The sequence below is a fragment of the Amblyomma mixtum genome, chromosome 3 (assembly GCF_055824585.1).
Source record: "Amblyomma mixtum isolate Tamu chromosome 3, ASM5582458v1, whole genome shotgun sequence".
In the NCBI taxonomy this organism is placed as follows: domain Eukaryota; kingdom Metazoa; phylum Arthropoda; class Arachnida; order Ixodida; family Ixodidae; genus Amblyomma; species Amblyomma mixtum.
Window position 1 is genome coordinate 48,186,135 of NC_143014.1, and position 11,432 is coordinate 48,197,566.

An 11,432-nucleotide genomic window follows, 5' to 3' on the forward strand; every position below is an offset into this window, starting at 1 on the left:
AGTATTCAGCTAGAGCTTCCCTATCAACATTAGTGCTCAAGTGCTGAATGGGATGGCAGGGTAGGTAGAAACATCCCATATAAAGGCATGGTGCAATTTGAAAAGGCACTACCTACCTGTAAAAAAGTTGAAAACTCTCCCCTGCTACGCATTAAAAGTAGACAAGTGCAATGCCCATAAACAATCCTATTCGTTACCCGATTCACATCATTGGGCTGCAGTACCGTTTCAGCGGTAGTCTCGGAGCAGCTTGGTGAAATTTCTCTCAACTTTGCGCAACATTTTCTGCTGCAAGGGCATAAACAGTAAGGCAATATGCGGCTCTGCACAGGAAACAGTGGTGGCTAGGTATGGTCTCAAAAAACCCAATGGTTTGTAACATGGTTTCTCTATAGGGCCAGAGAAGTCAATAATCTATACGCTTTATTAATTACTGACAAGAGATGTTGGTAGGAATACTTTATTTGGCACAGAAATTCTGGCCGACACTGGTCTACTGTCGCTCTGCTTATAGGCCAAGGTGCAGACTTGTGAGCACGTTCTTGAGCCATTAGCCTTGGACCAGAGAATGCCACGCCATTCCAGGTTGGTAGCTGCAGTCCCTCCACTAGTGTCGGTCATATGCAGGGCTAGATGCCATGAAAAGAGAAAACAATTGTGCAAGCTCAGGATAGTTAAATGCAACTAATAGTCCATCAAGGGGAACCCAAAATCAAACGCATAAAAACTGAATGCATGCAGGAGAAAACAAAAGATGAGGACATCTCCCAACAGACTGTCGCAGCAGCCTACGCACTCCTGCAGCGGCCTTGCGCATGGACATTAGAAAGATAATCAAAAAAGGACAAAAGCAGCATTGTTCAAGATGTGCCGAAAATACAAGAAAAGTGTGTACAAAGCACAGCTCAAGAGAATGAAAACAGTCAGGACAAACAACGAAAGGGCTTCACTGGGTCAGACCAGTACTAATTAAGAGAATCAAATTATCAGCCTCAAGTCGAGGCAGTTAGGCTTGGCCAACCGACAACACTGCCGCATACCTTTTTGCAGCTTCTGATGCTGGCACACAGGAGGTCACAAGCTCCATATGCTAAACCAAAGACCTGAAAGGGGGGAGACACCAAACTTTTGGGTGGCGCCTTTGTTTCAAACATTGCGTATTGCTCCAGGGAATATGATACATGCTGCGCGAATCATATGTGCAACAATTAATAATGTATTACCGTGTTATTTATACTGAGCGATTTTTGGTTTTGGTTTCTGAGCGCCAGGGTGTGTTACATCACTCCCAAGAAAGAGCAGCAACCCTGGCCACGTAGGCTAGAAAAATAATTAAAAAATGCCGGCCGGTACTGAGATACGCTCAGCAAAGCCATGCGGGCGAGGGGCAACATGAAACAAAGCAGCTCACTGGGGATGAGCTTAGTCGGAATACGCGATTTCCGCGTTGCATTCAACTTTCATTTTTAGGTTTGGAACACACTGCCCTTTCCAGAATGATAAGAAGGAGCAACATTTTCCAGGAGTCTAGTTTTGGTGATCTCGCGAGTATACGGTGCATTCATAAGCAGATAAAATTTGTTTTGTACCATGCATTCTGAAAATAAATCACCGGTTTCCTTGCGCTTTGCTGTGTACAAAATTGCAGCTAGCTTTTAGCAATGATGTTCACGTTGCACTTAGCAAAAGCCGTTGCGATCTGGGTGCCAACTAAAGCAGAGTCTGCTTGCATTGGATGAAGTGCTCCCAGTGGAGTGCATTGCTGCTACCCTTATTGCACATAAAAGGCAAATCCAACCCCACTCAAACCAATACCTCTCCACAAGCTCAAGTCGAGTTTTCTTGCGGTATGGATGGAATAAAAAAAACCTGCCTACAAAAAAGAGCCGAGTAGCCGTTAAATGCAAACCTGTGTTAAATATTTCTATGCAGGCGACCTGAAGCACACCACAAAGAGTATTAGAACAGGGTGTCCAGCAAGCTACTCATTTCGAATTCCCGATGGCCGAAGTGAGAAACATAGTAGCGATAGTAATGGACAGTATACACGACCTATTCACAGAAAAAAGTAAGGAAGCTGCAAAAGCTTCATTGAAAACAGATTTCCCTACCCTGTTCGAGAAAGCTGCTTTCACGAAGTCCAGCTCTTTATTACAGGTGGTTACCCTTATGTTTATTCTCCAAAGTATTTATATTCTGTGCTAAGTGCATGCCAACATCAAATTTTTCATTTTGAAGCAGAAAACTGTAATAAGAATTCGCAGCAAATACAACTGAATATTCTCGAGCAGTTCACATATCAAAACAGGAGCAAAAATCGGGAAGGTCCGTGCATACGAGAAAACTGCCTGTCAGTTTTGCAAGTGCTGTTTTCCGAAACGAATGTAAACTTAGAAGAACATGTTTTCGTGCTGCAGACACCAAAGCGTAATCGCTTATCTTGCCGCAATTAGTCGATCTGTTTCGGAACATGGCACCGTTATGGATTCACAGCAACACAATTGAAAAATGAACCATTAAGTCACTACTCTACACACTTTCCTAGCAGCAGGACCACAAAAAATTGTACCGCGTGCGAAACTCATCGCACAAACAGTTCAAGTGGACTGTTGTTGTTACGTGACCTAGAGTTACGTTGGGCTGGGCTGACAAAAAGATATACAAAAACATACTCCGCGCATTCTTTTCTGTCAAACTGCACCGAGCTTTTGAGCAGAACTCGGGATAAAACAGACGAGTCTCACCTTTAGGGCCTTTGGGTGAACTGACGGGCACGCGGGCTCAGTGCTAGTCCTGGGTGATCTGCTAACAAAATATTCGGGTGCAAGGAAGTTGGCAACAGAAAGCAGATTATCAGATAACGGGCAATCACTCAATACTTGCATACCAAAAGACAGAAATAACAGAAATTGCTCACAGGCATTCATATACACAGAATAGGCACATATTTTTTGAAGAAAAAACATAAAACACGATATTAAATGTGCGCGGGCATTGTATCTCATTCATTTACTCTCCTTGTCAGGAATATCAAGCTAGGTGCGATAAACATTGTATCTACCTTTGCCAACAGATTCACACATTGCTTATTAATGGTGCAATTCAAGAAACAAAACCTCGCAATCCCACATACTGCACAACAAATCAATGCAACATTAAGTGAGGAGGACAAGATCTAGCACAATTTTGCATATAAAAAAAATGTTACAAAGCAAATGTTACAAATTACAAATGTTACAAAGCAAAGCAAATTACAAAGCAGTAATTGGTTGCTTATCAGAAAAGATTATACAGCAAAAAAAACTTATTCTATAACGTTCCATACATGTGCATGATCAAGGGAATAATAATAAATTTGCACCGCACTGCTTCTAGCACTTGAAACAAAGCTATATAAACAACATTATACATTTGCGAATAAAAAATCAACAGTAATGTTCAAAAGTCTTACAGCAAACCGAATATTAATTTCAGTTCACGCATTGTCCATCACGTACAAAAATTGAACTGAAAACTAAAAATGGCCGTCAAGGTGGCAGGTAATCCAATATGGCGACTCGGCCTCCCCGAGTGCCAAGTCAATATGGAGGCTCTCCCTCCTGAAACAGTCACTGACGTTCAATACGACTCCTCGGACTCCCCGAAGCTCAAACCAGTGCTTGGCCTCCCCAAATTTCGTGCCAGAATGGAGGGCAAGCGCCTCCCTCGCAAACATACGACGTAGTAGAACTCTCATGACGCAGTGGGCCTCAACTACGCAATTAAGCAAATAGCGCCACACACGATTTCGCTTTCGCAATGAATGCAATAATTTCTATCTCAATGAGGATTTGAAACCACTTTCCGTCGTCGCTTTGACAAAAGCTAGAACACACAATCTTATTTGCAATTTCCTTTTGCTGCTGCCATATACGACGCAATTATGGCAGACGTCCATCTCAAAGTCATACACGAGAATGTCGTAGAAACAGTTCCTGTCACTGCATGGTCTGCAATGTCACTATCGAAATGCGATAACATTGAAGTGAATGAGATACAACTCACAATTTCAGCATCCGTCGGGCACTCCAGGACCAGCGACTTCTTCAGGAGCGGCCTGGGCCACTACGAAACGACGCAGAAAAGCTAAAATCGGCTGTACAAGAAAAATTTCCCATTCTACTAATGGCAAAACATACCAGCAGCTTGTGTTACACTACGTGAAGAGCCGATTACTCTTTCCACACATTGATTTTGTCCGATTACATTATGGACCCAAACTGCGGGTTTAACCTAACCCATCCTCACGCTGTTAGACAAAAGAAAGAGTCTCGACGAATTGTTACCAAAGAGCGAATGTCTGCGATGCGCTCATGTATTTATAGATAGCAAGCACGTGACACAAAGAGCCAATCCACAAGCAAATAACAAATCCATAAATTCGAAACCGAAACTAAAATCAATGGATAAACCAGGAGGAGCGGTCACATTTTATTTTTTGAAGCCCGCTTCGTTCTGCCTTCCCCCTCTTGGCCGTTGACTCGGCGCGCTTGCGCTTGCGCAGCAGGCAATTCCGCAAGATATTAAATAAGAATAAATAAGAGTTGTCCTTGCGAAAGCGCGTGACTTCCGCCACACTGTCAGACATGCTGCTCGAATAGCGAGCTAAGGATGGAGCGTAAGGTCACGCGGCCAGCGTACTCGAGCCGAGTGTTTATAAAGCCGTTTTCGCCCTCATTTTTTTCTCTCTCCCAGTCACTCCTTTATGTTTTGGTTCTGGTATATTTTAGTTCGCGTGTATGCGCGGCTTGTGGCGCGGGAGTCCAGTCTACAGCAAGGAGGTTAGTTTACCGTTGGTTTACCGCGGTAATCCGCTCATGCGCGCGTGCAGCGGGGCTAGATTTTACCGCACGCTATTACATGGCGTGATCACGGGCAGACAAACTTTATTTTCTTACTAGATTTTTGCTTGTTAAGGCTAGGCTTCAAGGCTGTTGCCGGACGGTCCCTCCTCAGTTTTTTTTTTCTCCGTGGGTTCTTCCATGGGCCCGATTCTCGATATTCGCCAATCCGTCCAGAGCAGGGCGTACCCGTGACGTGTAAATCGGGGCGGTGCGAAAGTATGTAAAAACAGTATGGGATGGCGAAATTGAAAGAAAAAAGCATAAAAAGAAATGGATATTGTCGTCTGCTATTTGCCTCCAAGTACAAAAAAAACACCGATCCCCTAAAGTCGTGCCTGAAGCCGAGCTGATGCGCGTAGGTGCGTACGCGTTGCATGTACGTACGTTAGCGCCGTAGAGATGGACGGTGAAATGCGTTGCGGCGGCGGTCTCGGCGTATACGCCACACACATTAGCTGAGTGATGGTGCTGAATGCGACGCGAAAGACCCTGTGGGCCGGTCGTCACGGAAGTGAGAGTGCCGCGGTAATTATACTGCATGAAGCGATGGCTCATCGCCCGAAGCCATCGCGCAGCATGTTGCGTCCAATTATCGCCACATGCGGTGATTCCTCACTTGTGAGAAGCGATCAGCGTCACGGAGGGAGGAATTGGCGGAGAAACGGCTGGCTCTCGATTGCAACCTCAACGCATCAGTGGCACTGGAAAGTTTAACGTTAACGTATCGTCTTCGGTGGTGTATCGCGCGGGGTGCTGCGGTGTAATGCGTGCTGGAAAACGGTCTCCTCAAGCGGGGCCTTACACAGCGAGTGTTAGCTGCGAAAAAGATCATGCCTAGGAAGGCAATCCGTTAAACATTTTAGGAATCGAGGGTTACGTTCGCAATCGGCCGCACTCGAAACGCGACCACGAATCGCGTCAAGCACAACGCTTTGAACGCGTATAATGTCTTATCAAAACCGTCAAATGAAAATGCAAAATAGAGAGATATTGTTTCCTGCCAGTACTTAAAAAAAAAACAGAACAAACACAGCTAAAAGTCCACTGACAACAGAAGCATATATTTCAGAGTTTTGACGTTTCACTTAATCTGAATAGGACATATACCTCATTAGCATGCTCTGAGGCACTCATCTTTTGCTTTGGGAACATTATCTATCAAGTGTGCTTGCGTGCAGACTTCACGGACTTGATATAAAAGCATCTCACGAATGTACGGTGTAGAGTGGCAGGTACATTATTTCATTGAAATATAAAAAGGCTCTCAATAATGCTATTTAATTTCATTGTTTGAAAAGGCGCTCAATCTCATTAATTTTGTCTGAAATTGAGCACATAGCACTTACCAAAAGCATATACGCAGCTACATCAGTCGTGTGATGCTACTACGCACCAAACTGGGAGAGGCGAAACAAAATTTGTCATGCGCAGCCCTACAATTCCTTTGCTGTAGGACAACAGTAATGCATCTTCAGAAGCAACAGGCAGCTCCTTTCAATGCAGCAAGATTCCTCGTAAGAGGGAATGGTTTGATGTCAGGAGAGGTAAAGTCGGCTGGAAAAAAATGTCTTCACATATGCTACTCACCACTGGGGAAGGGGACGAATATAGGGGTGGATAGTGAAGGTGGAGCGAGATGCTGCATTACAAACAGCTCAAGCATGGCTGCACCTGGAATCTTTGATAATGTAGACGATGCTGAAGACAGTCAACAGAACAAAATGAAACCTTTACCAGGCTTATGCAGAGTCATTGCCCTGATTAGTTAAGGAGCTGCTTTTTCATGAGCGGTCCTTCATTTTGAACGAGCAACCTGTTAGGGTTCTGAAATGTCAACCAACGTGTTCGACATGGTCAGTGACCAAAGTTTCATTCTACTATTAAGGCAAAATGGAAACTTCACGACAAAGTGTGCCCTATGCACTGAAGCTAACAGCAGTTGTGCCCTAAGCGCACAATATATTCCACAATTAACGTCAAAAAGGTGGCCAGCAGGTTTGGGATCCTTAATTGTTTTGTACCACTTCTCTCAAGCTGTCTTGCCTGAATCCACACACTTTTTGTGTTAGAAAGCATGGGTGGCAGAAAAGACATTCCAGACAATTGGTGCACTGCAGTGTTGTTCTGTGGGAATACTTAACTCTGTCAGTAGGTCATGCTAGATGGCATGGCAATTGAGTATACCCCCCTTTGAAGAGACATTCACTTACCTGCGAGATTGAACGCCTTTTAAGAGATTAGGGTACTGGTTATTATAGCATAGACATGATGGCACATGAACAACTTTCATAATTGGCTTGTCTTTTGAATTTTTAATTTAGTTGCAGTATTGCTTTGCATTGAAGGCATCCTAATAACTATTAATTTCTTCCTGTGTACGGTGCTTCAACCCGGAAATAAATTGGTTGGTTGCAGCTTATTTCCCATGTTTTCATTCCTTGTTTGTGAGTCTAAACTACTCAAACTGATATGCTTTCTTCAGTTCTAAGCCAACTTTCGGAATAATAAGTCACTTTGTAAGCAATGCATATAAGCAGAAGTAATTCTCAAGGCATGTTTCACTTGGCCATAAGTGTCACAAAGAGACTCAAAATCGGCAAGTTGGTATTGGTTAGTAGCAAGTAAAACCTTTTGTTCGTTGTAATAAATCTTGCTACTGTGTCGATATATGTGTATGTTAATTGCTATTGGAATGAGGCCCTCGACGTGCGCATGGTCGGCCGCAATTTCATGGCACATTGTACACTGCCAACCTTGTGCTCCTGTTAACAAGGTTTGTTGAAGTGTTGTTCAAAGAACTGGGATCTTGTCTTGTTGGGACCAGCTTAACGAGAACCACTGTAACTTGCAGAAGCGCAATGAGTCCTTCAGCTCGTTTATTTGTTTGTTTATTGGGGTTTAACGTCCCAAAGCAACTCAGGCTATGAGGGACGCCGCATTGAAGGGCTCCGGAAATTTCGACCACCTGGGGTTCTTTACCGTGCACTAACATTGCACTGCACACGGGCCTCTAGAATTTCGCCTTCATCGAAATTCGGCCGCCGCGGCCGGGATCGAACCCGCGTCTTTCGGGTCAGCAGCCGAGCGCCGTAACCACTGAGCCACCGCGGCGGGGCGAGTCCTTCAACTGGGGCCATTTGATCTTGCAGTTTAATGATATTTTAATGTTGGATAGTAGTAATTCAGCTCTTGCATTCTTGTTAATATGAATGGTAGACACCTTTGACCATGGGAAATCTCATCTTTACAATCCAGAGGTATGGACCCGTTATACAAAAATGTTTCGAATTGTGCTTCTAGGTATTACAAGTTTTGCCGTTTTACGGTTTTACGTCCGCCGCTGATATATTTTGCTGGGCTAGTAGCGGGTTTCACCAGGCATCTTGTCCAGGAGCACCGCCGCTGTGCCGATGGAGGAAGGAACGTGGGCCGGAGACAGGGAGTAGGAGAAGCAAGGGAGAAAAACTGTATTCACATATCTACAATATTATTTACAAATAGAGACAAACAAAGTAAAAGCTTAGAAGAGTCTCAGGAAATCGCTGTTCGATGAACATGTCGGGCGCTTTAAATAGCCCCTCGCGTTGTTGTCTTCCCGCCCTTTTCGTCCAATCACTGGGACTCAGTCTTTGGCACCGCCTTTGGATGAAGCCAACGGCGCTCATTGGCTGGCTTTGCCATTTCGTCGAAATCGGGCACTCATTAACGGCGCTCCCGTCTCCAGCGTCTTCCTCGGCTGAGTCACTCCCGAAGGGGTCTTTTCCTCAGGTCACCTCCTCACCCACCATTGGACGCGCAGCTAACCAAACGCAGCCGTCAGCAGATGGCCCTTCAGGAAGCCGGGCAGGGGCCCATGCCTTTGTTCAGGGAGACGCCCAAAGGCGAACACTGACAGCGGCGCCACCCGCGCCGTCGACAAAAGGACGATGCGCGGATGATTGACAGCCGCTCACCTCTGTGCCTTGCACTTTGGCTCTCTAAAGTGCTGCATGGCGATAGCGTTTCCTGGCGCACTGTTTGTCTCATAGTTATTTTTTATTTTTGATATTTTATTTATTTCATTTCATTTTTTTTATTTCTGTTTCTTTTATTATTTTATTGTTTTTCTTTCTTTATTTTTGTTTTGTTTTTCCTTATTATTTATTGTTTCCTTATGTTTAAATTTTTCATTTTATTTTTTCCATTTTATTTTTTGTTTTCCTTCCTGTTCTTAGTTGTATTGTTGTATTGCTTTTCTTTATGTTAATTTTTTTTCGTTTCATTTTTTATTTCGCATTCTTTTCTTTTTAATTGTTTTTTTAATTTTTCCCTTATTTTTTATTCCTTTCATTTTATTCATGAAACCCATGCATTCACAAGATGCGCCTTTATTCATGCTCAAACCTTGAGCATTCGTTGCGGAGTGGTAGCGTCTGGAGTGGTAGCCCTGGTTCGATTGCCAGCCTCGACACTTTAGTAGTGACGTGGCGGCGGCGACGATGGCTGCGGCCACCTGCGCCGCGCGTGACGTCACTCGGTTTCGCGCATGCGGAGAACTCGCCATTCGGTTTAACTGCATACTGGAAGCTCGGCTCCGACCCTCGTAGTGGAGCTTTTCGCTTCAATAAATAAATCACCTGTGTTCGTTCCTTACATTCTGGGGCTGTTGACTATATATATATATATATATATATACAGGGCGTCCCAGCTAAAAGTAACCAAGCTTTTAAAGAAGACGCGATTTCTGCATTGTATTAGCTTTCACTTTTAGGTTTGGAACACTCTGCCCATTCCAGATTGATAAGAAAGAGCAACATTTTACAGGAGACTAGTTCAAGTGATCTCGCGAGTATACTGTGCGTTCATAAGCAGATAAAATTTGCTTTCTACCATACATTTTGAAAATAAATCATTGCTTTCCTTGCGCATTGCTGTGTACAAAATTGGAGCTAGGTGTTAGTAACTGTTGTTAATGTTGCACTTTGCATAAGCCCTTGCGATCTGGATGCCAACTCAAAGCAGCATCTGCTTGCATTGGATGAAATACTCCCAGAGCAGTGCATTGCTGCTACCCGTATTGCATATATAAGGCGAATCTGCCAACAAAAAGAGCCGAGTGGCCGTTAAATGCAATCATGAGTTAAATATTGCTATTAACGAGAGCTGAAGCATACAACAAAGAGAATTAAAACATGGTGTCCAGCAAGATGCTCATTTCCAATTCCTGATGGCCAAAGTGAGAAACATAGTAGCAATGTTAATGGACAGTATACATGATCTATTTGCCGAAAAAAAAATTAAGCTGCATTAAAAACAGATTTGCCTATCCTGTTCGAGAAAGCTGCTTTTACGAAGTCCAGCTCTTAATTACAGGTGGTTACCCTTTTCATTATTCTTAAAAGCATTTTTGTTCTGTGCTAAGTGCATGTCAGCATCAAAATTTTCATTTTGAAAGAAGTAAAAATTCTTGGCAAACACAACTGGATATTCTCGAGTAGTTCATATATCAAAACAGAAGCAATAATCGGGAAGGTCTGTGCATACGAGAAAACTGCTTGTTGGTTTTTATGTTTTCTGAAATGAACGTAAATTTAAAAGAAAAACACTTTTACACACTGCAGACACCAAAGCGTAATCACTATCTCGCCGCAATTAGTGCATCTGTTTCGGAACGTGGCTCCGTATGGATTCACAGCAACACAATTGTAAAATGAACCATTAAGTCAGTACTCTACACTTTCCACAAGACCACAGAAAATTGGACGGCGTGCAAAAGTCATCACAGAAATGGTTAGTTCAACTGGACTGTTGTGTTTTACGTTACCAACAGTTACACTGGGCTGGGCTGGGCTGATGAAAGATATATAAAAACATACTCAGCGCATATTTCTTTCTGTCAAACTGCACTGAGCTTTTGAGCAGAAATTGGGATAAAACACAGCAGTCTCACCTTTAGGGCCTTTGGGTGAACTGCCGGGCAAGCAGGCTCAGTGCTAGTCCTGGGTGATCTGCCAACAAAATATTCGGGTACAAGGAAGTTGGCAACGGAACGCGTGATGTCAGATAACGGGCAATCACCTAGCACTTGCATACCAAAAGACAGAAATAATAAATTGCTCATGGGCAATCATATACACAGAATAAACACTTATTTTTTGTAGAAAAACCATAAAACACAAGATATTACATGAGCGCGGGCATTGCATCTCATTCATTTACTCTCCTTCCCACCAGGAAATGTTTATATAAAGGCGTGGTGCGATAAACATTGTATCCACCATTGCAAACAAATTCCGCAGTGCTTTTTAATGCGCTCTTCAAGAAACAAACACTCGCGATCATCTTGTCCTCCTCACTTTTTTTAAAAAAGTGAGGAGGACAAGATGTACTTAAGAGTGAAAGCAGTAATTTGCTTATTAAAAAAGATTACAGAGCAAAAATAACTTAGCTAGTGTTATCTTTCTATAACGTTCCACACATGTGCATAGTGAAGGGAATAAAAATAAAATTGCAACTCATTGGCTTCTAGCACTTGAAACAAAGCTGTATAGACAACATACATTTGCGAAG

The 11,432-nt window shown here is 43.4% G+C and overlaps 1 long non-coding RNA gene across 2 annotated transcripts; it reads right to left on the reverse strand.

Annotated features, from left to right (window-relative positions):
• Positions 1–444: 444 nt before the first annotated feature.
• LOC149350070 (uncharacterized) lies at positions 445–4,343 on the reverse strand. Of its 2 annotated transcripts, none has more exons than XR_016290212.1 (3): positions 4,045–4,343; positions 2,745–2,802; positions 445–629 (listed from the first exon to the last, which is right to left on the reverse strand). It is a non-coding gene; the product is annotated as an uncharacterized LOC149350070 (long non-coding RNA). The 2 variants fall into 2 exon arrangements; XR_016290211.1 differs by having other exon boundaries at positions 2,745–2,805.
• Between the last annotated feature and the right edge of the window lie 7,089 nt (positions 4,344–11,432).